At 40.3% G+C, this 20,740-nt stretch overlaps 1 long non-coding RNA gene across 1 annotated transcript in view; it reads right to left on the bottom strand.

Moving 5' to 3' along the window:
• Positions 1-3,166: 3,166 nt before the first annotated feature.
• LOC112935468 (uncharacterized) overlaps positions 3,167-20,740 on the bottom strand; it is a 205,160-nt gene continuing 187,586 nt past the window's right edge. Inside the window, exons 10-11 of the long non-coding RNA XR_012000020.1 lie at positions 9,090-9,185; positions 3,167-4,875 (exon numbers count right to left, since the gene is read on the bottom strand). This is a non-coding gene — a long non-coding RNA (uncharacterized lncRNA). The remainder of the gene's footprint in view (positions 4,876-9,089; positions 9,186-20,740) is intronic.

Raw genomic sequence — 20,740 nt, 5'->3', positions numbered from 1 at the left:
CAGGACCCTGAGATCATAACCTGAGCAGAAATCAAGAGTGGATTCTTAACCGACTGAGCCAACAGGACATTCCCAATTTGCATCTTTAAAGAGTGAAATTTTACATTTTTGGCACATGCTTTCTAGCCACTTGGATACTCTTACCTGTAAATGTTCCTTGAGGAGTCCATGGAAACATAGCAGTCACTTTGAAACAGTCACCTTTGAAGGGTATGTGGTCTCCCTTGGTTTTCCCATACTAGGGTTGCCAGCACTCAGCAGATTTTAACAGGAAGGTTCCATCAGCTGCTACCCTTGCAAAGGTCTGACACATGACTGCAGTGTGAGCTCCAGGCCGGGGACAGGAAGGCAGCCCAGACGGTTCCTCTTGCAAAATATGAAGAGCTAATCCTGTGTTGCAGCACAGGGTCCCACACAGCCTCCCCTGTGGGAAGGAGAAGAGACTAACATTTATAGAGAAACCTGCTGTGTGCCAGGTACTTCCTTTCTCTCATTTAACCTTACATAGTAGGTATCATTTTCAATATGCTACAGATGAAGAAAATGATGTTCAGAGAATTGCCCAAGTTACACTTAAAGGCAAACTTTAAGTTACACTTAAACTTCACCTAAGTGAAGTTGCCCACCTTCTTTCACTACATCAAACTCCTGAGGCTCCTTTGACCTCAAACGTTTTACATCATTCATGTGGTTTTTCTAAACTTTGTGTTATGTTGCACAGCTTTTGCTTACCTAGACTGTAAGTTCGCATCCTCAATATATAGTAATGAATTGATGCTGATGATGACTTAGGCTGATTTTCTGGAATTTGAGTTAGCTGAAGAATCACCCATAGCTCCCCCTTAAAAGTGGACACCCATAGTTAAAAGTGGAGATGTGTAGCACTCATGTATCAACCCTTAAAAGGGATATCTTCTGAAATGAGATTAAAAAAACAACCAAAAAATCCTGCCTCCAAAAAATCACCAACCAGTGAGAAGGAAAGCAGAAACACAACCCAAATCCTTAGACAAATAGGACAATTTTTAAAAAATAAAATATGACACTATTCAACTCTCAAACCAAAGGATTTCAAGGATAAAGGAATCAAGCTCTAGGTGGAACCTCAATTATGTGCAGGGTCATGAAAAGACACAATTGGTTGGCCTTGTCTCTTCCCAATTTGAATATCTGAGCACTCTAAGTTCTCATTCTCCCGCTCATGCCCCCTTGGTATCATATGATGAGTTAATAAGGAGAAAATATTATTGCATTCTCAGCTTTCACATCCCTAATAAAGCCTATATTTCAAAGCTGTTATGGAACTTCACACAGAATCCATGTTTAAAGACAAATTAAATACATAAAAAACTAAGGGAGACAGCAAAGTTTAGTTACCTGAGAAACAGCTACTAAATGAATCTCTTGAGTTAGGAACACAAGATAAAAATGAAAAAACTCACTATGCTTTTGCTTTCAATTTTACTTTAGGCCTTATTCAATAACCCTTTTGGCAAGAAATGTACATGTATAATTTAAAGCCATCCTGATCAGAATGTGTTATAATAACTTGACTATGTAAAAAATTTGTCTTTTTTGCTACTGTCATGGAGCTCATCTTTCTGCCAGCTTCAGTAGAGTGGTTTAGGTTAGAGGGCAGTGCTATCTTATTCTATCTTGAATACAGGTAATCAAAGTTGCGGATGGTGACAAGCATCCTGAAGACTTATGCTGCCTGGCTATGCCCCTCTGGTACACGGGCGTCTTGGGTGAGCAACAGCTTCCCTTAGCTAGGTGACAGGTGGCCAGGAGAACACGTCGCTTAATTACCCCTCCTTGAGATTTTTCTTCTCCTTTTCCCCCCACCCCCCTATGTGTTGTTGCTGAGGACAGCTGTCATCTTCTGCTTTTGTCTTACCTTGTCCACTAACCGGCCTAACTCATTACCTTGAATCCCACCTCCTGTGCTATCTTTAGCTTCCTATCCCTTTTCTTTAGGAATTCCATACCTCGTTGGTTCTCATTGTCACAGCTTCTGAAATGAAATAGGATAAGCTAAAAGACACCAGCTTTGCTTTAGAAACTGGGTGAATCAGAATTTCTCCTCTGCGTAACGAAATCGTGTATAATTTATTACCATAGTGTGACTTCGTGAGGGTCGACGTTAGCAAGAAGAGACAGGGGATGCAAAAAGTTGTGAATCGCAGAGGCTCCTACCCCTTGGCTACTAGATCAGGTCCTGTTCCTACTATTTGACCGTGTTCCTTCCCTCCAAATCACATGGATGGCATTTTCCTCTTTGGGGATTTTCTGAAAGTGAAAGCAATCATCTCAATCACTGTCATTCAAACACGATGAGATCTGAGGATGGTTGTTGCAAGAGTTATGCCAGCTGGGCCAAGCAAATGTAGCTGGCATGCCGCACAAGCATGATATGTGGATTGTGATCAGAATACAACTTTTTTTTTTTTTCCCTTTCCTACTGCTTCTCTAAACTCTGTTCAGTGGGGAATAATCTTTCCCTAATCATGGCTGAGAACTACCAAGCCAGTGATTTTTGTACTCCCTCACAAGGAATAGATATCCTATAGTTATTTTAAATCTCAACCAGAGATGTGCTTTACAATTGGAAAGTCCAGGTCAGTGATATCAAAACTGCACCCCTGCTGATGGCTTTTCCCTCCTTTCCCCAGACAGATCTGTTCTTTCCTGGAAGTCCTCAGTGGTGAAGGGTGTGGTCCATCAGCTCTCTAGCCTCTGGCACTGGCAAGAAGCCCAGGAAGCAAGGGACACACTGGTGTAGCAAAGTTCTTATTTGGCTATGGGGTTCCCATGCCCTCTAGGCCCAGTGGGTAGTCAGTGCTAGCATCCCTGTGTAGACCTAGCATCCCTGTGTAGACCTGATAGATGGTTACTCCACATTCTTATTTCTCTTTGTAGGCTTTTGAGAGGGGATCCTACTGGGTGTCTCTCCTCCAGGTCTTACCTGGAAAGGAGTGCCTTTCTTTCAGGTGATTTCCTACGACTCTTCTTAATTATTGTGTATCAGGTGCTAAGTCTCTGGCCTCTTCTTGAGATCTCTCGACACCTCCGGGTGCACCTACTGGACAAAAAGCCTACACCCGCTCTTCTCTACCTGGATGTTGTTGGCCTTAAAAAAAACAAAAACAAAAACAAAACATGCTGGTTATTTTTACCAGAAAAAAATGGATTTATTTGAGACTAGCAGAGAATTGTAATCTGGGACAAGCAAGCTACAGCAAAACCATAGGCAAGCCCAGAGAACACAGGAGAGGAGTGCTCTTTTGTAAAAGGAAAAGGGGAAGTTGAGAAAGCTGTTACAAACAAAATGTCCACTGGAGTAAACTGGAAGTTGGAAGTATAGTGGCTTCTCATTGGTTGAGTTGTGAGTCTCTTGTGAGTAGGGCTGCTGGGAGGATGGGAGGAAGGGGAGGAAGTAAGGCTCTCTTCCTCCTGTGGGTAGTAAAGCAGTATCCACATACAACGGGCATCTCTTCCTGTTGGGTCTGCAATTGAAGTTCAGTGGTAGGCTGAGAGGTCCCCCTGCCAAATCTTTTGACTCCATTTTAGTGAGGTTTCCCATTAACCATTTTCACAATTCCCCCTTTTTGATTAAGATCTTTCTTTGAAAGTATCACTGATCAATAGTCAGACTCTTTATATTTAGTGGTTTTGTTCCTCAGTGCCAGGAAGGACCTTCACTAGTTGTCCTGTTCTTTGGTGGAGAGAAAGCACAAAGTAGTTGGAAACCACTTAAAGCCACATATGAAGAACAAGGAAGGTTAGGAGGGAGAAACTCTCAGGTACGTCCCATCTAAAGTCTACCTTTTCTCAAGGTGGTAAGTGTTGGAGATCATCTCAAATCACTGAGCCAGCATTATCTTGCTGGGTACGTCGTTTTTAAAAAGTTCCATAGTCAATAAAGTATAAAACTTAAAATAATAATACAACACAGAAGTAATGTAACAATTCCAAGTTATGTGACCATACTAAACCAGGACTCTACGTCTGAAAGTATGCAACTGAAATATTCCTTGGTACTTAACTTTGAATTAGGTGAGAAAAGTTCTCCCCATGAAGGTATACCCAGAGTTATGTATGTCACCTGGAAGTCTCAGTTGAAAGCAGCCATGAAAGCAAAATTGTGGATACTGCTAGAGTGCATTGATAGAATGAACTGTGTGCATTTGAGAAGATATAGTACAGATATAAATATGAAGCAATAGCTAATGAGCTTTTTGCAAAATGGTGCAACTTTAAAAATGGTTTAAAACAGTATTGCTCTGTCAAAAGAACTCTGTGGAACCAAATGTATTATTGGTAAAATAGCCTACAATGTTGCACATTCAGACCATGAATTGGGTAAGAATCCAAAGTTAGTTAATAGTTCAGATGAAAGAAAACTCTTGTAAATTCTGAACCTTCTAACCCGTCAGAAAAAGCAAGTGAAACATTAATTTGTCCCAGGATCATGATGGGGCTGTTTCCAAAAGGCCAAAACTCTTCAAAAGAAGAGTTTTCCCCAGTTTGCAAGGACTTGAGAAATGCAGACAAGAGCCCTGGCTTTCTGTGAAAGAAAGAAAAGAAGCAACAAGGAGAGAAAGGTACACAGATCTGGTCTGCACATGTTGGAAAAGTGGTCTTGTCAGATGTCATCTGCTTCAATTCCAGGAAATCTTTACTTTCAGGTCACCAGATGGTGTGCAGATCTAATCAGGATTTGGTACTTTCTTTAGATGTATCATGTGAATCCAAGAGTCTATTCTCTGGAGTTTGGCAGCATAAGTGTTGGTTTGCAGTTCCTGATATGGGTCTTTCCAGCAAGGCTGAAGAGTCTTTTCAGAGGAGTCTTTTCCAACAGATGAAAAATCCAGGCTGCAAGGTGTGATACATACGGTTGTTATCTCCTGGGAGTTCACTGTGAAAAGACTGTTCTACCAAAGCATGATTATTTTTAATGGAAACAATTAGGCCTTTACACTATTGAAGTATATCTCCTTTTATTAACTGTGGATCAGACAGGCAGGAGCCAAGTGCGATGGACATCCTCTGAGTATCTCAAAGGTTGAGAGTGCATGAGTTCCCAACAGGATGGGTGATGGGACAATAGTAATGCTTTAGGCCAAGGTATTTGGAAAATTCCTACAAATGCTGCCAGTTGAGTCTTAACAGTACTGTTAGTGTGTGTGACTGAGGATTAGAGATAATATGCACAGTGAAAATGGTGTAAAACTGGCCAGTAGGTCAGAACTGAAGCACCTGATGGGTTCCCCAATCACTATGAAGTTCAAGAGCACTTCCCCAGGTGGGATAATCTTTTCTAATGGAAAAAGCACTGGTTTGTCTATAAGAGAAAGCTTTGATCCAGTGAGAAAATGTACAAACTATGACGAAAACATATTTACCCATGAGAGGGGTAAGTTGTATAAAACCCATTTGTATAAACTGGTTTCCCTGGGTTATACTTTGGGCAGATGGGTCAAGCGAGTTAGGCACTTTCTGCAGCCTTATTAACTTTTCCCCACCAATATTGGCTCATAAATGTTATCATTCTGTCAGTAAACCAATGGTTTAATGTATGCATAGTTGGTAAGTATTGAGAATTTTAGAATTTCTGAAAGGGCCAAATTGTTATTTGGTCCCAACCAGAGTTCTCTTTTTATCAAGCCAACAATCATTAGATTTTTAGTACTGGCTTTCCTTCTCTTGGGTCAATTTTTCCAAAATTATTATCTGGGAGAACGTCCCTTTGGATCATGACAAAAGTCTGGCTATTGGTTTCGAGAGCAGCATTTTTGTGGAAATATCAAGAAGGTGAATGACTTTGGCCCCCAGAAAGCTAAGTTTGGAATGCCCAGGACCCTAGAGCAGTCAATAAAAGCAGAGTGGCTAGAGCAGCCAGAGTATGGCATCTGATACATTTTGGACGTAAAAACCACTTATAATTTTTATTCTCATTACATGTAAAGATACTTCATTGTTTCCATAATATTTCAAAGTCATGAACAATCCCAAAGGTATACCAACTATTGCTGTAAATGTCTGTAGTTTTATCCTCCACTAAAGCACAAATTTGAGTAAAAACTCAGCCCATTAAATTGAAGTAGCCAAAATGTAAAGGTATTGTTTAGGGGCTTCAAAAGGGGTTGCAACAGCATAGTTACCATTTTCATCCTTTAAATAAGAACCATCAGTACACCATGAAAATCTGCATTAGTTAGAGGAATTCTGAGTCCAAATGTAGTCCTAATTTCAAGATTATATGCTCTGCTCCTGGTATCTAATCTGAGTTTGAACAAACTTATAATTCTCTTTGGACACTTCCTGTCCCTTTAAGGCCAGAAGTTTTAACAGGTGGATGCTGTCTTACCAAAAAGGGTTTAAGAAAGGGGAGCAGAAAAGCAAATCATCTGTGCATTGCAACACAGTAGAGCCTGATGAAAACCTGCTATCATCCAAATCAGGTTCTAAGGTTTGTGAAAAGTCAGGACCCTTTGTGAAACTGTAGGACATTACTGTCCAGGCATACTTTCATTCTTCCCAAGTTAAAGCAAAAAAGATATTGGCTATTCTTATCAACTGGAATACTACAACTGCATTGCGTGGATCAATTACAGTGAAAATTTTGCTTTTAGTGCAAAAGGATATTGGTAGTACACAGGAGCTGGGAATGACAGAGTGCCGAGGGGTTACAGTATTCTTTGCTGCTTGGAGGCTCTGGACAAAACTCCATCCTTTGCCATTGGGTTTTTTTTTTTACAGGTAAAACAGGTGTATTACAAGGACTAGTAGGGAGGCTCTGAGCCTTGAAGGGCTTCTTTATTTACAGGGTATTGATTCATTCCGGAGAGAGGTTTTGAGGGATCTCTTTGAAACTTGGTGGGGGAATGCGCTCAGGATTCTGCTGATATCAATTGAAAATTTTGCATAAAGAGGATGGTGGCTGATCCAAGAGGAAGAAATGACCAGTGTCCCCAGACTCAGTTATAGTGCTGTCAGAGATAGAGCATAGAAAAGATGCCGAAGAGCATTTATTTCCCCTGGTTGGCTATTTTGATTACTATTGTCAAATTCTAGAATTATTTCCTCCTTTTGGGAGAAAGAAATTCTGGCCTGATATTTTTCTAAGACACCTCAGCTCAATAAATGAATAGAGGCAGAAGAACCAAGGGGAAAATGGTGTGTATCTCTCAGAAGGTTTAGACAGAAGGAACTAGTTTCAGAGGCAGGAACCTACTGAGGTTTATTAGAGACCCTAACTATCTGAACTGTTTTTATCCTCCAGAGCAGGGGCCGCTTTAGAGCAGTGGGGTTGAGCCCCCAGAGTGTATCTCAGGTGTCAAGAAGGACACAGAGAGATTAATTTTCAATCTGGAGAGCTGAGCTGATTGAGAGGGAGTAGTGGGAAGAGCCCCTGTTCAGGCTCTGACATTGGGAACTTGGGGAGTTCACTGGAAAGACTGACTAGGGGACCAAAGGCACCTACCTGGTGCATATAAATTTGTTAATCTTTTTTTTTTTTAATTCGCTGACTCTTTGCAATAATACCCTAAACTAGAAAGTTTTTAGTTTGGTTTGGGGGCTTTCATTTGCTAGAGTTGAAAACAGAATTTTATCGATCTTTGTTTTAAGCGACTCAGTTAGGTTGTGAGCCGGCCAGTTTGCCATATTAACTAAATCTGGAGTAGTTTCCCAATCTATCCCAGTCCTTTTAATTAAAAATGAAGGATCCCAGTTAAGCCCGTTAATAGACATAGAAATAAATGCTAGTGGGGTGTATCCAACAGGTAAAGGAAGGCCAGAATCCTTCTTAAAGACAAACTGGAGTCAATCATAATAGTTATTAACAAGTTCATCAAACTTTTGTGAGCAAGCCTGAATTCTGTTTGAAGCAGCAGGCTTGGGAAAAGCTATGGTAACTGCTTGGTGAAGATTTCCAGTGAGTGCTCTACCATCTTGACAAAAGTTAGGGATTTGCTTCTCAAAATCTCCTTCAGGATGTTCCTTTTCAGCTGTTTTCATCCAGTGTTTGGCCTGGTCCTCACCAATAAGCATGTGGACTGATAGAAATCTGAGAAACCAAACTGGTTAGTGCAAACAGCAATGGTAAATTCTTCAACAAATCTCTGGGGGGTCCTCAGTCACTTGGAAAACCCTTTGACTATGGCTTATAGTTTGGCCCTAGTCCTAGGAACAACAGAAGTTTGAGGTTTATTGAGATCCTCAGAAGACTTAGCTTTAAAGAGGCAGGTTTTAATAGGGTCAGGAGAGGAGGGAGCAGGGAGAGATATGGAGGAAAAGAGAAGTTCAGGAGAGGGAATACGGGGAAAGAGCACTGGAGAAGGGGTCTGAGCACAAGGTGTCTGCCAACAAAGAAAATGGAGGAGGGAAAAAAGAGGACCCAGAGCCATTTTGATTCCTTTCAATTTGTCTATTTGCCTCAGTTGGTTTAGAAATTGTATTTTGCAAGGAGGCAAACTTAGAACCCTGAAAGCACCTAGAAGCTTCAAGGTGCTTCAAGGTACTGTCACACTGGGCATCCCATTCAGTTTTTTTTTTGTATGTTTGTTTTAGAACTGTGGCTTTCTAATTTAATTATGGGTAAAACAAGTTTGGGGAGACCAAAAGTTCCCTAAAATGGCCATTGAAGTTCTAACTTTTGGTTGAGTCAGTTCACTTAATTATAAATGTCCATGCAGAGGGGCCATAGTTTTTGCACATAAACCCAGCCAGAGGCCCAGTGAGGGTCAGGAGGGGGCCAATCAAAGTATTTTAATGACTGAAATCCCATTTCTTAGAGGTTTTTCTCTAGACCAGAGAGAAATTCCTAAACACCAGTTTCAACAGGATCAGCATGGTTCCAGAAAGAATCAGACCAAAGGCTGGCACAGTTCCATCAAGTACAGTCCAATTTCAAAATGGAGACAGAATGAAGGCCAGAGGAGTGCTCTCAGAGATAAAAACATCACCAGAGCCTTAAAAGAGGTCCTCAATAAAGCCCAAAGAGTTAACACACAAATCGTGGAGCTTGAAATCTGGGGAAACCTCACTCTCAAACCCCAAAGTCGGGAAGAAAGCAGTGAACCCACCTGGCTCTGTAGGTAGAGTCATCTGTTTGCTTACCAGCCTTGGAGTTGTTGGGGGTCTCCTCTGGATCCCACCTCTGATCATCAAGTAATGTTAACCTTAAAAGTAAGACAGCTAGTTATTTTTTTTAATTTAAATTCAATTTGCCAACATATAGTACATCATTAGTTTTGGATGTAGTTTTCAATAATTCATCCGTTGCATATAACACACAGTGCTTATCACATCACATGCCCTCCTTAATGCCCATCACCCAGTTAAACCATCCCATCACCTCCCCTCCAGCAACCTTCAGTTTGTTTCCCAAAGTTTAAGAATCCCTCATGGTTTGCCTTCCTCTGATTTTTTTCCCATTCAAAAACTGCTAGTTATTTTATCAGCAAAGATGAGTTTATTAAGGAACAGCAGAGAATTTCAATCCAAAACATGGATGCTATAGCAAAACCACAGTCAAATCCAGAGAACACAGGAAAGGAGTGTTCTTTTGTAAAGAAAGGAAAAGGGGAAATTGGGAAAGCTGTTACAAACAAAAAGTCCATTGGACAAAATCAGGAATTGGAAGTATAGTGGCTTCTCATTGGCTAAGTTGTGAGTCACTGATGGGCGGGGCTGTGGGGAGGGGAGAGAGGGTGCAGAGATGAGGAAGTAAGCCTCTACTCCTCCTTCAGGGTGGTAAAGCAGTATCCCTGTGCATGGTCCATCTCTCCCTGTTGGGTTTGCAACTGAGGATGAGTGGTAGTGTGACAGCTCCCCTTGCTGAGTCTTTTGATTCCAGAGGTGTCAACCTCTGGGAGATCAGGATCATTCCATTGCCAAAAGCCTTTCCTGGAACCCCCACTCAAGGAGTGGGTTTGTCAGTCAGCCCTTCTGCTCTCTAAGTGGAAGCGGGCCAGTTGTCAAACCCACTCCATGGTCCACACTAGCTTTATCAGATTCAGGCACCAGCTGTCAGTGTCCCCTGGTTCAGACAACACATTTCAAAGCTCTCTGGGAGGTTCCCTTGAAGCCCTCCTCACTCCTTGAAGTAGGAGGTTATACATCTTATGTCTTCCCTGAAGGGGAAGCTGGGACTCACAGCAAGAAAACCTCTGTCTTCAAATAAATCTTTTTACCAAACTCTTTAATCCCTTTCTCTGAGCCCCTTCTGTATCTGTAATGTCATTGATGGGTCCTGTATTAGGCTCTCCAGAGAAACAGAATCAATAGGGTGTATTAGAACACACACACACACACACACACACACACACACACACACACACGATCTCTGATACTCACACCACCCTCTCTCTCTCCCTTCACTGACATCAGGCGGCATCAAGGTCTGATGGCTCTCTCAGACTTCCTTGGCTCTCTCTCCATTTTTTTTCTCAGGACATTCCCCTAATAAAATTCTTATACGTTTAATCTAGTCTTGGCATCTGCTTCTCTAAAGACCCAGACAAACACAGTTATATTTGTTTCTACTTATTCCCCCAAGTAATCTACAAGAGTGTTTTGCTTCATCTTTGTCAGCATTTGATAGTTTCAAACTCTATGACTTTGAAAAATGCAGGAGGTGTGAAAAGAGAAGCCTCAGATCCTACATTAGGAGGATGAGATGGATTTCCTGCATTTCCAGTGGGAAACTGGAATACATTTTTCCTTTGGAATTTTATTTATAAATATCACCCATATTCTAATTTATTTATTGCTAGCATAGAATCCTATTTAAGACTCATTATGGTTAAGTGGTATATGGGCTGGTTTCAGGTTCTACGTACCTGGATGATATTATTTTGGGAAAAAGCATTTAAAATTCCATAGAGTTGGCTCATAACTGCATATGTACACACAGTCTCAGCTGGGGGTGGCCTGTATTTATATTTAGTCTATAAATGTGGTAGAGTATAAAACATAGGCAAGAAATCAATATCATAACAAACTAAAGGGAAAAAATGAAGTGTGATCATTGAGATACTTCTTAGCAGCAACTTGATATGCCAGTGAATTTCTATCTGTGTAAGTGGAGAGGCATTTGGTTCAAGCAAAATCCTACAGAGACCCAGTATGTAAAATAGATAAAAAGCAACACTGCTGTGGCTTCAGGAGAGACAGAAGTTGGAGCTGGTGTGCTCAGTCCACCCTACCTATATGACAGCTGCAGGAGAGCTCCCTGGAACCTCTGGGTCTACAGAGCACAGTATGAAACCAGTGTTATATAACACTGTGTCTTCGCTTGCTAAATAGATCCAACAGTCATGCTCAAACACATCCTGGATGTTATGGAAGCATAGCAGGCAGTAGCCAGAAATGATAATAAATTTTAAAAAATTAATTCTAGCGTAACTAACATAGAGTGTTATATTAGTTTCAGGTGTACAATATAGTAATTCAACAATTCTATACAGTACTCAGTGCTAATCACAGTAAGTGTACTTTTAATCCTCTACATCTATTTCATCCATCCCACACTCCTCCCCTCTGTAACAATTGGTTTGTTCCCTAGAGTTAAGAGTCTGTTTCTTGGGTTGTCTATTTTTTTTCTTTGTTTTGTTTCTTAAATTCCATGTAAGAGTGAAATCATATGGTATTTATTTTTCCCCGACTGGCTTATTTCACTTAGCATTATAATCTCTAGATCCATCCATGTTACTGCAAATGGCAAGATTTCATCCTTTTTTATGCCTGAGTAAACCTCTGTTGTATATATACCACATCTTCTTTATCCATTTATCTATGGATAATGGAAATAAAGCTACAGAAAACATAGAGGGGCATATATCTTTTAAAATTAGTGTTTTTGTATTCTTTGGGTAATGTCCAGTAGTGGAATTACTGAATCATATAATTCTATTTTTAAAATTTTTAGAAAAGTAAACGCCACATCCAACCTGGAGCCTAATGTGGAGCTTGAACTCACAACCCTGAGATCAAGACCTGGGCTGAGATCAAGAGTCGGACGGTTAACTGACTGAGCCACCCAGGTGCCCCTCTATTCTTAAGTTTTTGAGGAAGCTCAATACTGTTTTCCAGAGCGGCTGTTTGCAATCCCACCAACAGCACATGAGGGCTCCTTTTTCTCCACATCCTCGCCAACACTTGTTCTTTCTTGTTTTTGATTTTAGCCATTCTGACAGGTGTGAGGTGATATCTCATTATGGTTTTGATTTGCATTCCTCTGATGATTACTGACATTGAGCATCTTTTCATGTGTCTGTAAACCCTTTGTATGTCTTCTTCAAAGAAATGTCTGTTCATGTCTTCTGCCCATTTTAATCAGATTATTTGGGTTTTTGGTGCTGAGTTGTATAATTTCTTTACATATTTTTATACTAACTATATTGGATATGCCAATTGCAAATATCTTCTCCCTTTCAGTAGGTTGGTTTTAGTTTTGTTGATTATTTCCTTTGCTGTACAGAAGCTTCTTATTTTGATGTAGTCTCAATAATTTACTTTTGCTTTTGTTTCCCTTGCCTGAGGAGACATACCTAGAAAAATGTCGCTGTGGCCAGTGTCAGAGACATTGCTACCTATGCTCTCCTCTAGGATTTTTACAGTTTCGGGTCTCACATATAGGTCTTTAACCCATTTTTAGTTTATTTTGGTGTATCATGTAAGAAAGTAGACTAGTTTCATTCTTTCCTGTGGCTGTCCAGTTTTCCCAACACCGTTTGTTGAAGAGACTGTCTTTTTCCCATTATATACTCTAGTGTCCTTTGTAAAAAATTAATTAACCATATAATTGTAGATTTGTTTCTGGGTTTTCTATCCTGTTCCATTGATCTACATGTATGTCTTTGTACTAAGTACCATGTTATTTTGATTACTACTGCTTTTTAGAGTATCTTGAAATCTGGAGTTGTGATACCTTCAGGTTTGTTCTTCTCTTTCAAGATTGCTTTGGCTATTCAGGGTCATTTGTGGTTCCACACACATTTTGGGATTATTTGTTTTAGTTCTGTGAAAAATGCTATTGGTATTTGGTAGGAATTACATTCAATCTGTAGATTACTTTGGGTACTATAGACATTTCAACAATATTTGTTCTCCCAATCCATGAGCATGGAATATCTTTCCATTTGTTTGTGTCATCTTTAATTTCTTTTATCAATACTTTATAGTTCCAGAGTACAGATCTTTCACTTCCTTAGTTAAGTTTATTCCTAGGTATTTTACTATTTTTGGTACAATTTTAGGTGGGATTATTATTTCTTTTTTCTGCTACTTCATTATTAGTGTCCCAAAACGCAACAAACTTCTGTATATTGATTATGTATTCTGTGACCTTTCTGAATTCATTTATGAGCTCTAGAGGCTTTTTAGTGGAGTCTTTAGGGTTTTCTATATATAGTATCTTGTCATATGCAAATAGTGAAAGTTTTATTTCTTCCTTACAAATTTGGATGCCTTTTCCTTCTTTTTCTTGTCTGACTGCTGTGTCTAGGACTTCCAGTATTATGTTGAATAGAAGTGGTGAGAGTGGACATCCTTGTCTTGTTCTTGATCCTAGGGGAAGGGTTCTCAGGTTTTCTCCATTAAGTATTGGTATTATTTTAAACATATCATAACTAATCTGTAAAATCTTCCTAAATCAGATGCCATACCCTCTTGGCCTTAAGATTCATTTATTGCTTTTCCCTGCTCTGCTTTGTTACTCAAAAGATGCATCCCTGAAGGCTAGTTTCTCAGGTTCTTGTGACAGCTGGTTTCTTTTGGGTTTGGCCAACAAGAAGCCAAGGCAGGAGATTGTAGACAGAGAGGGAAGGAGAAGGGGCAGGGTATTTCTCCTCCCTTCTCCCTGGCCCCAAGCCCGCTTACTCATCCTCTACCCACTTTGGGTGAGATCATGTCTCCTCTGTGACTCCAATTCTCCTAGACTTCTCTGCTATGGGCTTAGCCTCCACTGATACCAAAAAACTAAGAAATATTTATGAAAGAAAATGTTAAAACTGAGAAAATTCTGTCCAGGGAATATATTCCCCCCTGAGAATTGGAAAGGGGGAGAAACATTTTTCTATTTTTAGTAGAATACTCATCTCCTAAAGAAGCATGGTATGAAAATCATGGCACCACTACAGCAAATTTAATATTTGATTTTGAGAGTCTTTGAATTATAATCAAACCTGTGTTGAGGATCATTTCAGTTGGAATCTGGGGCTATTTTGAATCTCTCTCCATAACAGTAGTGATCTGGAGAGATGCCCCAGAAATAAATGATCCTATAGGGCTGCTTTAGCCCTTTCTCTGTCATCCAGCATTCCTTACCTGGGAAATAAAGTACATGATGATTCTCTGAAATGCTTATAGTATTTGCTTATAGTATTAAAGTATTCCATCTTTGTTTCCTCCCCTTGTTTATATATGAGATCTATATTACTTTGATCTCTTGATTCTGTAAAGGGCAGGGACTAAAACACATTTCGCTTAATGTCTTAAGACATAGACAGCTTGTAAGAAGGTAGGAAGGCATTGGACTTCTGAGAAAATGGGGGCAAACAAAAGGGAAAGATTGTAGCCACTGGATGAGGAAGGACTTTCTCCTCCTCTTTCCTTATTCTGATTGTCATTTGAGAAGTTGACTAGAAAGACCCTATGCTAGCTCCTTTGGCATCAATAAAATCTAAGATTCTGTGAAATGGACTTTTGTTTATCTACTTATAACTTAACTAATGACCTCAAAGGTCACATCTGTTGAGCAGGTAGTCCTGGCCTTCATAATAGGGGATTTTGTACATCAAAACAAAGCAAAACAAAACAACAACAACAAAAAAACTACTCTTGGGACTAGATCATCTATATTTAACTGATGAAAATTAGAGGAAAAGTCTCTTAATTTTGGTAAGAAAGACCAAGTCTAAAGTACTGGTATCATTCTTACTTGCCTGGTGTTGCCATAATCTAGATACTCATCCCTGAGAATCTGGCCCTGTCCCTGAATCAAGGAGAATGAAGCTTGGGACTAAGCACAGCACCTTCTTTCCACCAGTACCAACATGTGGAATCTGAAATGCCCTGGGTTTGCAGTGTGCTATGGGCTCTCTGCTCACCTCTACCGTCTGTCCTGGGCCTGGCTAGGATTCTACTCTGGTTCCTGGTGGCTCTATGATTCTCTGCTGAAACTAGAGCCCTGCCCTGAGTTCAGCTGTTGGTGCAGGGCTGGACTCAAAGTCTTGCCTGCTCTCTCCCCCTGGCCGAGGTCCTGCTTTAACCAAATGAACCCTTTTCCTGCTTGATCCCACAGCAAGAGGCTTCTGTACACCTAGAAACCAGGCTGCACTACTGACCTGAGATGCTTTCTTGCCAGATTCCAATCTACAACTCAGTTCTGTGGATGACTGTTCTCCCTGGGGACCGCAGTGTGGACCGCTGGCCCTCCCTTTGGGGACACATCCTATCAGCTAGTCAGTGCCCTCATCAGCGGCTTTAGTCACTGTTTCTCTCTTCCTGACTGAGATTAGCTTCTCAGCATGGATTCCCAGGCTAATGCCACCCCATGCCTGATAACTGAGTGGCAATATCCAGCTCATCAAAAAGAGATATACGATCCAGCTTGATTGGCACTGGTATCAGTTTACCTATGTACATACAGTCTAAATATGTGTATATACATTTTAAAATGGAAATACCATTTTTCCCCTGATATGGTGAGCTTATTGTAAAATATTCAAACACAGAGAATGTTTAAGTTCCCCCTGCCATGAGCCATCTCTCTGATTAATCACATTAACAGTTTATATTGATATTACTCTCCCAGACTGTTTTTATGGCAGTATAAATTTAAATAGGTATTATTTATATTTAAATACATATATATTTAAAACAGACATTGGATTATAATTTTCTATAATCTGCATTTCATTTTCACTTTATCATTTGTTGCTGGACATCAGCCTGCCCTCCTTTCAAATCTGGACTCACTTTGGCTCAACTTCAGAGTACTCTGTGATTTAAGTACAAAGGAATAATTCTCCATCTCTTTTTATAGTCTTTTGGGGGGGCATGTTTGTTAAATTATTTATAGGGCTAGGTTTTACAGAAATAGATGTTTTTTATTGAGACCATCAAAACCTTCAGTGCCTTAATGATTCTGCTGATTAAGTGGAAAACACATGAAGGCACGTCAACTTGTCAAGCAAAAGAAAACGCTATCTCTCCCTAATGTAAATGGATTATATAAAGGCCTGATCTCCCACTGCATCAAGTTACAGTGTTTCATGCTCTAAAGACCAGGTAGGTATTACTTTGCACAGTTCTTGTAGAACGCTGGACTTTTAAGACGAAGAACCAAATTTTAAAACTGTCATAAATCTGAGTCTGGGTTTCAGAAGGCAAGAATGCTATTTTTAGTGTGTCTGGATTGCGGTCTTTCCCTTTGGTACTTGATGATGACTGCACAGTAAGAATGAAAAATGAAACTTCTGGAGATTGGATAGCTAAGGAGATTGAAAATAACACCCAGACAGTGGAGCCTTTGGGTCACTAATTTGAATTCAGCTCAGATCAGTGATGACTACAAATTGTTCTGTCTGCTGGCAGTGAGGCTTGCAGAAAATACATTTCTCATCCTTATCTGTGTTAATTATGTCTCTGTGCTTGTCGGAGCCAGGTATGCAGGTTTTAGATTGTAATCCCCCAGAGGGCAGGGACCATATCTGCATAATGCACTTTTTACACCCTCACTTAGATGAGGGTTGATTAGATGATTTTGATTAGGCAGATGAAGAAGTGCTCTTTCTGAGGGGAACTGGCTGGTGTGAAATTGTGACTATCAAGCATTTCTGTGAAATATGAGAGTGACATCCCTTCCAGTTTGTTCTGGGTGGCCTTGGAAATAGTTTAGTCCCACACCATGACAAATAGTCTCCTTTTATAGTCCTGTCAGCAAACATTGCAGCTCAAACCCTGAAATTTAAAGACACATCTCTTTTCCTTTTTTCTGATTTGCACACATCTATTGGGGGTCTAATGTGACACCCACCTTTTCCCTGGTCTTCCTTTAGTGTGCCTTGATCATCACATGTTATTAACTGTTTTCCTCCACTGATGATAATCTTTTTGTGAGTGTATCCTATCTCCCTATGGAGAGGCAAAATTTTGAGGGTCAAGATCATATCTTATATCTGTTTTGTAACCTCCTCAGCCACTAGTTCAATGTTGGCCATTTCTGGATTTTACTAATAATATTGTTGAAAAATTGAATAAAAGTCATACTTTAAAGTTTGCATGGTTTTTTATGTTAGTTTTTTTACAATAGTTTTTATTATATGAGCTATGCTTTTTCAGCTCTTTTAATATCACATTTCAAATGCTGTGGATGTGGTGCCCATACAGTCATGCGGGTTGTACACTGCACAACTCTAGAGGGCCTATTCACATAGATGATGGCTCTGGTGATTGCTTTGGATAACTCTGAAATAATGGAGGTCAAAGAATAATAGCACTAGTGCTTCAGAATAAAACATGTTACTAACCCAAATAGGCAAGATGGGTAAGAGTAAGTCACTAAGGTGTAAATCTTAACATACCTGTTTTGGACCAAAAATAAATACGACGGGGACAACACTTTTCAGCAAGTGAGTGTTTCCACTACTTCTACCTCTTTTCCCATCCTAGCAGGATTTTTTTTTTTCCCCTGAAGGCACAGTTTATTCCCATTCTCAGCCTTCTAAATAGAGTTTGACTTTGTCAGCCCAGCTCTGGGGCTTTTGTGAGGTGGAATTAGGAAATAATTGAGACAGGGCTGGAGAGCAAGGAGGACAAGGGAAGGAAAAACTGCCCACGGTCCTGACTGCTGGGCCAGATAGGAGCTTGAGAGAGTGAGAGGCTCTAGCCCAGGGTAGAATGGGAGAGCATTTCAGGAGGTGCTACAGAGTGTATACGAGTGGATTCCCTTGAATGCTTGAGTATTGGGATAGGCCAGGTTCTGGAGTAGCTGCAAGTCATAAACAACTCAATCTCATTGGTTTAATACAACAAAATTTCATTTGTTGCTCAAAGTCTGGTACAGGTCCCAGGGACTCCTGAGGCAGGAGTTCTCCATATGGTGACTCAGTAGCGGTAGATGCCTTGATCTTTTGGCTCTGCTGTCATGAGAATGGTAGAGGAGAGAGGGCATGGAGCCCCTAGAGCCATTCCTACAAGCTTCAGCTGGGCAGGGACGCTGGCTCGCAGCCACACACCTGAACCTGGCCCTGAGGCCTGTGTGGCTATAAGCCTGCTTGGAAGCTATCTTCCATGAGCCTGGGAGATGAGAACTGTATGTAGCTGAGGTCTACTAGCTCTGCCATGGGCTCTTTAGAAGTGTGCAAAAGTACTGGGATTGCTTTTACTTTTGGTGGCTGGACAGTATCTGTGTGATAGGTGATACCTCTTTGAGAGTGGGCCATCAAAGGCCTTAGAATTTATGTGGCTCATACAGGAAGAGGCAACTTTATATAATAAAGCATTCTTAGAACTTTCTGAAAAACACAGCAAAGTAGTTGTTGTCTTGCTAAGTATTGTAAGAGCTCTTAAAATTTTTTGCCTGCTTGATATCTCTCTTCTTTTCCTTTAGTGAGAAAATACCCACAATCACTCCCAAGACTTATTCAGAGGAAGTTTCAAATTTGGTTCTTTTTCCTTTGCTTCCTTGATACTCACTTTACTAGGCATCTTAAGATGGAGAAAAGGTGACAAATCCCCTTCAGCATCATTAAAAAGAAGACTGCCTAGAATGACATAAATGTGATGGTCATTCATGATTCCTTAGAACTTTATGGCTCTATCAAGAAAATAAAAAGTCTATATTGCAAATCCATAGGAGAAACAAAGCTGGCAGGCCGTGCCTAATGTGATTTCTTAGCAAGTGTGTTTCAGGAGAGGACAAAAGAATACAGACATACAACTTTTTTTTTTTAATAGGAGGATAAATTAGGAAACAATTTTAGACCTTTCTACAATTTTCTCCACAGGAACAACTGTATTTTAGGAGAGATCATCTGATTATTTGTGTCTTGACAACATTTCAACAATTGCAACAGGTGGTCCATACCATTAACAGCAGCAACAACAAACCTGGTTGCTCTACATGAGAGCGAGAGAAGGCACGACTGAATACTTCAGTATGCAATTACATTTGCTGCATAATTAGTCATAAATTGAGCATCCAAACATAGATGCATGCGTAATTAATTATGACTTATTTAAAAGCACTCGGGTTGTGACACTTTGTTCTTCATTTCCTGCAAATCAAATTACCGAAGTTTTCATTTCATTTCAAAATAATTTTGCCTGCATTATTTTTTTTAAATTTCAACTGAGATATGGAGTTGATTACACATAAATAACTGATTCGGTAAGGGATCAGTGAAGGAAGAGTAGGGAGGAACGCTATCTGAAGGCTCAAGTTTGCAGAGTGTTAGCAGAACTCGCTCAGAAGGTAGGGGGGCAGGTGGAGGCTGGGGCTGGCAGGCCTTGGGAATGGAAGATGTTCTCAGTGTTTGTGATTGTGCTATCCTGGCCAAGGAAAGATAACATATCAGGAGAAATAATACAGATGAAGAAAGTCAAACGACTGAGCGATCTGGAGATGAAGCTAATACTGCCATATTTTAAAACGTATTCTATCAACTAATGAATACTATATTTTATTTACTTTTTAGAGAGAGTGTAAGCAGGGAGAGGGGGAGGGACAGAGAGGGGGAGAGAGAGAGAATCTTAAGAAGGCCCTATGCCCAGCTCAGAGCTCCATCTCACAACCCTGAGATCATGACCTGAGTGGAAATCAAGAATCGGACATTTAACTGAGCCACCCAGGTGCCCCGTAAATATTTTATTTTTAGCATATTTAGATCATGTGGATTCCAGACTGTGTCTTTTTTCTAACAGAATCTATTGATTATTTGAGGAAAATTGAGATATACTACCTGGACATATGAGTTGTAGACATAACTGCCTTTTCTCAAATGCTATGTGATAACACCTCGAGAATTATGTCTACAGCAAGGGCTTTGAACTGTTGGCAGGTGCCTTTTCTGACACCATCAGTCATGAAAGCTGAGCGGTTTAAACTGCCAGGCTTCTCTGTAAGCAGTCATCAGGCTGGTGCTTCTTAAGTTTTCCTGTTAAGTATCCCTAATAGTGTGGACATTGAATTGGTATCTTTGGAAGTCTGGGGCCATATTCCAATCATGCCCCCTGAGAAAACAGGAAAATTCCTTGTTAGAAACTCATGTCATGGGGCACCTGGGTGGCTCAGTGGTTAAGAATCTGCCTTTGGCTCAGGGCATGATCCTGGGGTCCTGAGATTGAGTCCCGCATTGCCCCCCAACCCCCGCAGAGAGCCTGCTTCTCCCTCTGCTATGTCTCTGTCTTTTTATCTCTCATGAATAAATAAATAAAATTTTTTAAAAAAGATAAACTCAAAATGGATGAAAGATCTAAATGTGAGACAAGATTCCATCAAAATCCTAGAGGAGAACACAGGCAACACCCTTTTTGAACTTGGCCACAGTAACTTCCTGCAAGATACATCCACGAAGGCAAAAGAAACAAAAGCAAAAATGAACTATTGGGACTTCATCAAGAGAAGAAGCTTTTGCACAGCAAAGGATACAGTCAACAAAACTAAAAGACAACCTACAGAATGGGAGAAGATATTTGCAAATGACATATCAGATAAAGGGCTAGTTTC

This window comes from Vulpes vulpes, chromosome 2 (assembly GCF_048418805.1).
Source record: "Vulpes vulpes isolate BD-2025 chromosome 2, VulVul3, whole genome shotgun sequence".
Taxonomy (NCBI): domain Eukaryota; kingdom Metazoa; phylum Chordata; class Mammalia; order Carnivora; family Canidae; genus Vulpes; species Vulpes vulpes.
The sequence above is the reverse complement of the archived record's forward strand: the minus strand, read 5'-3'. Positions and strand labels throughout refer to the sequence as shown.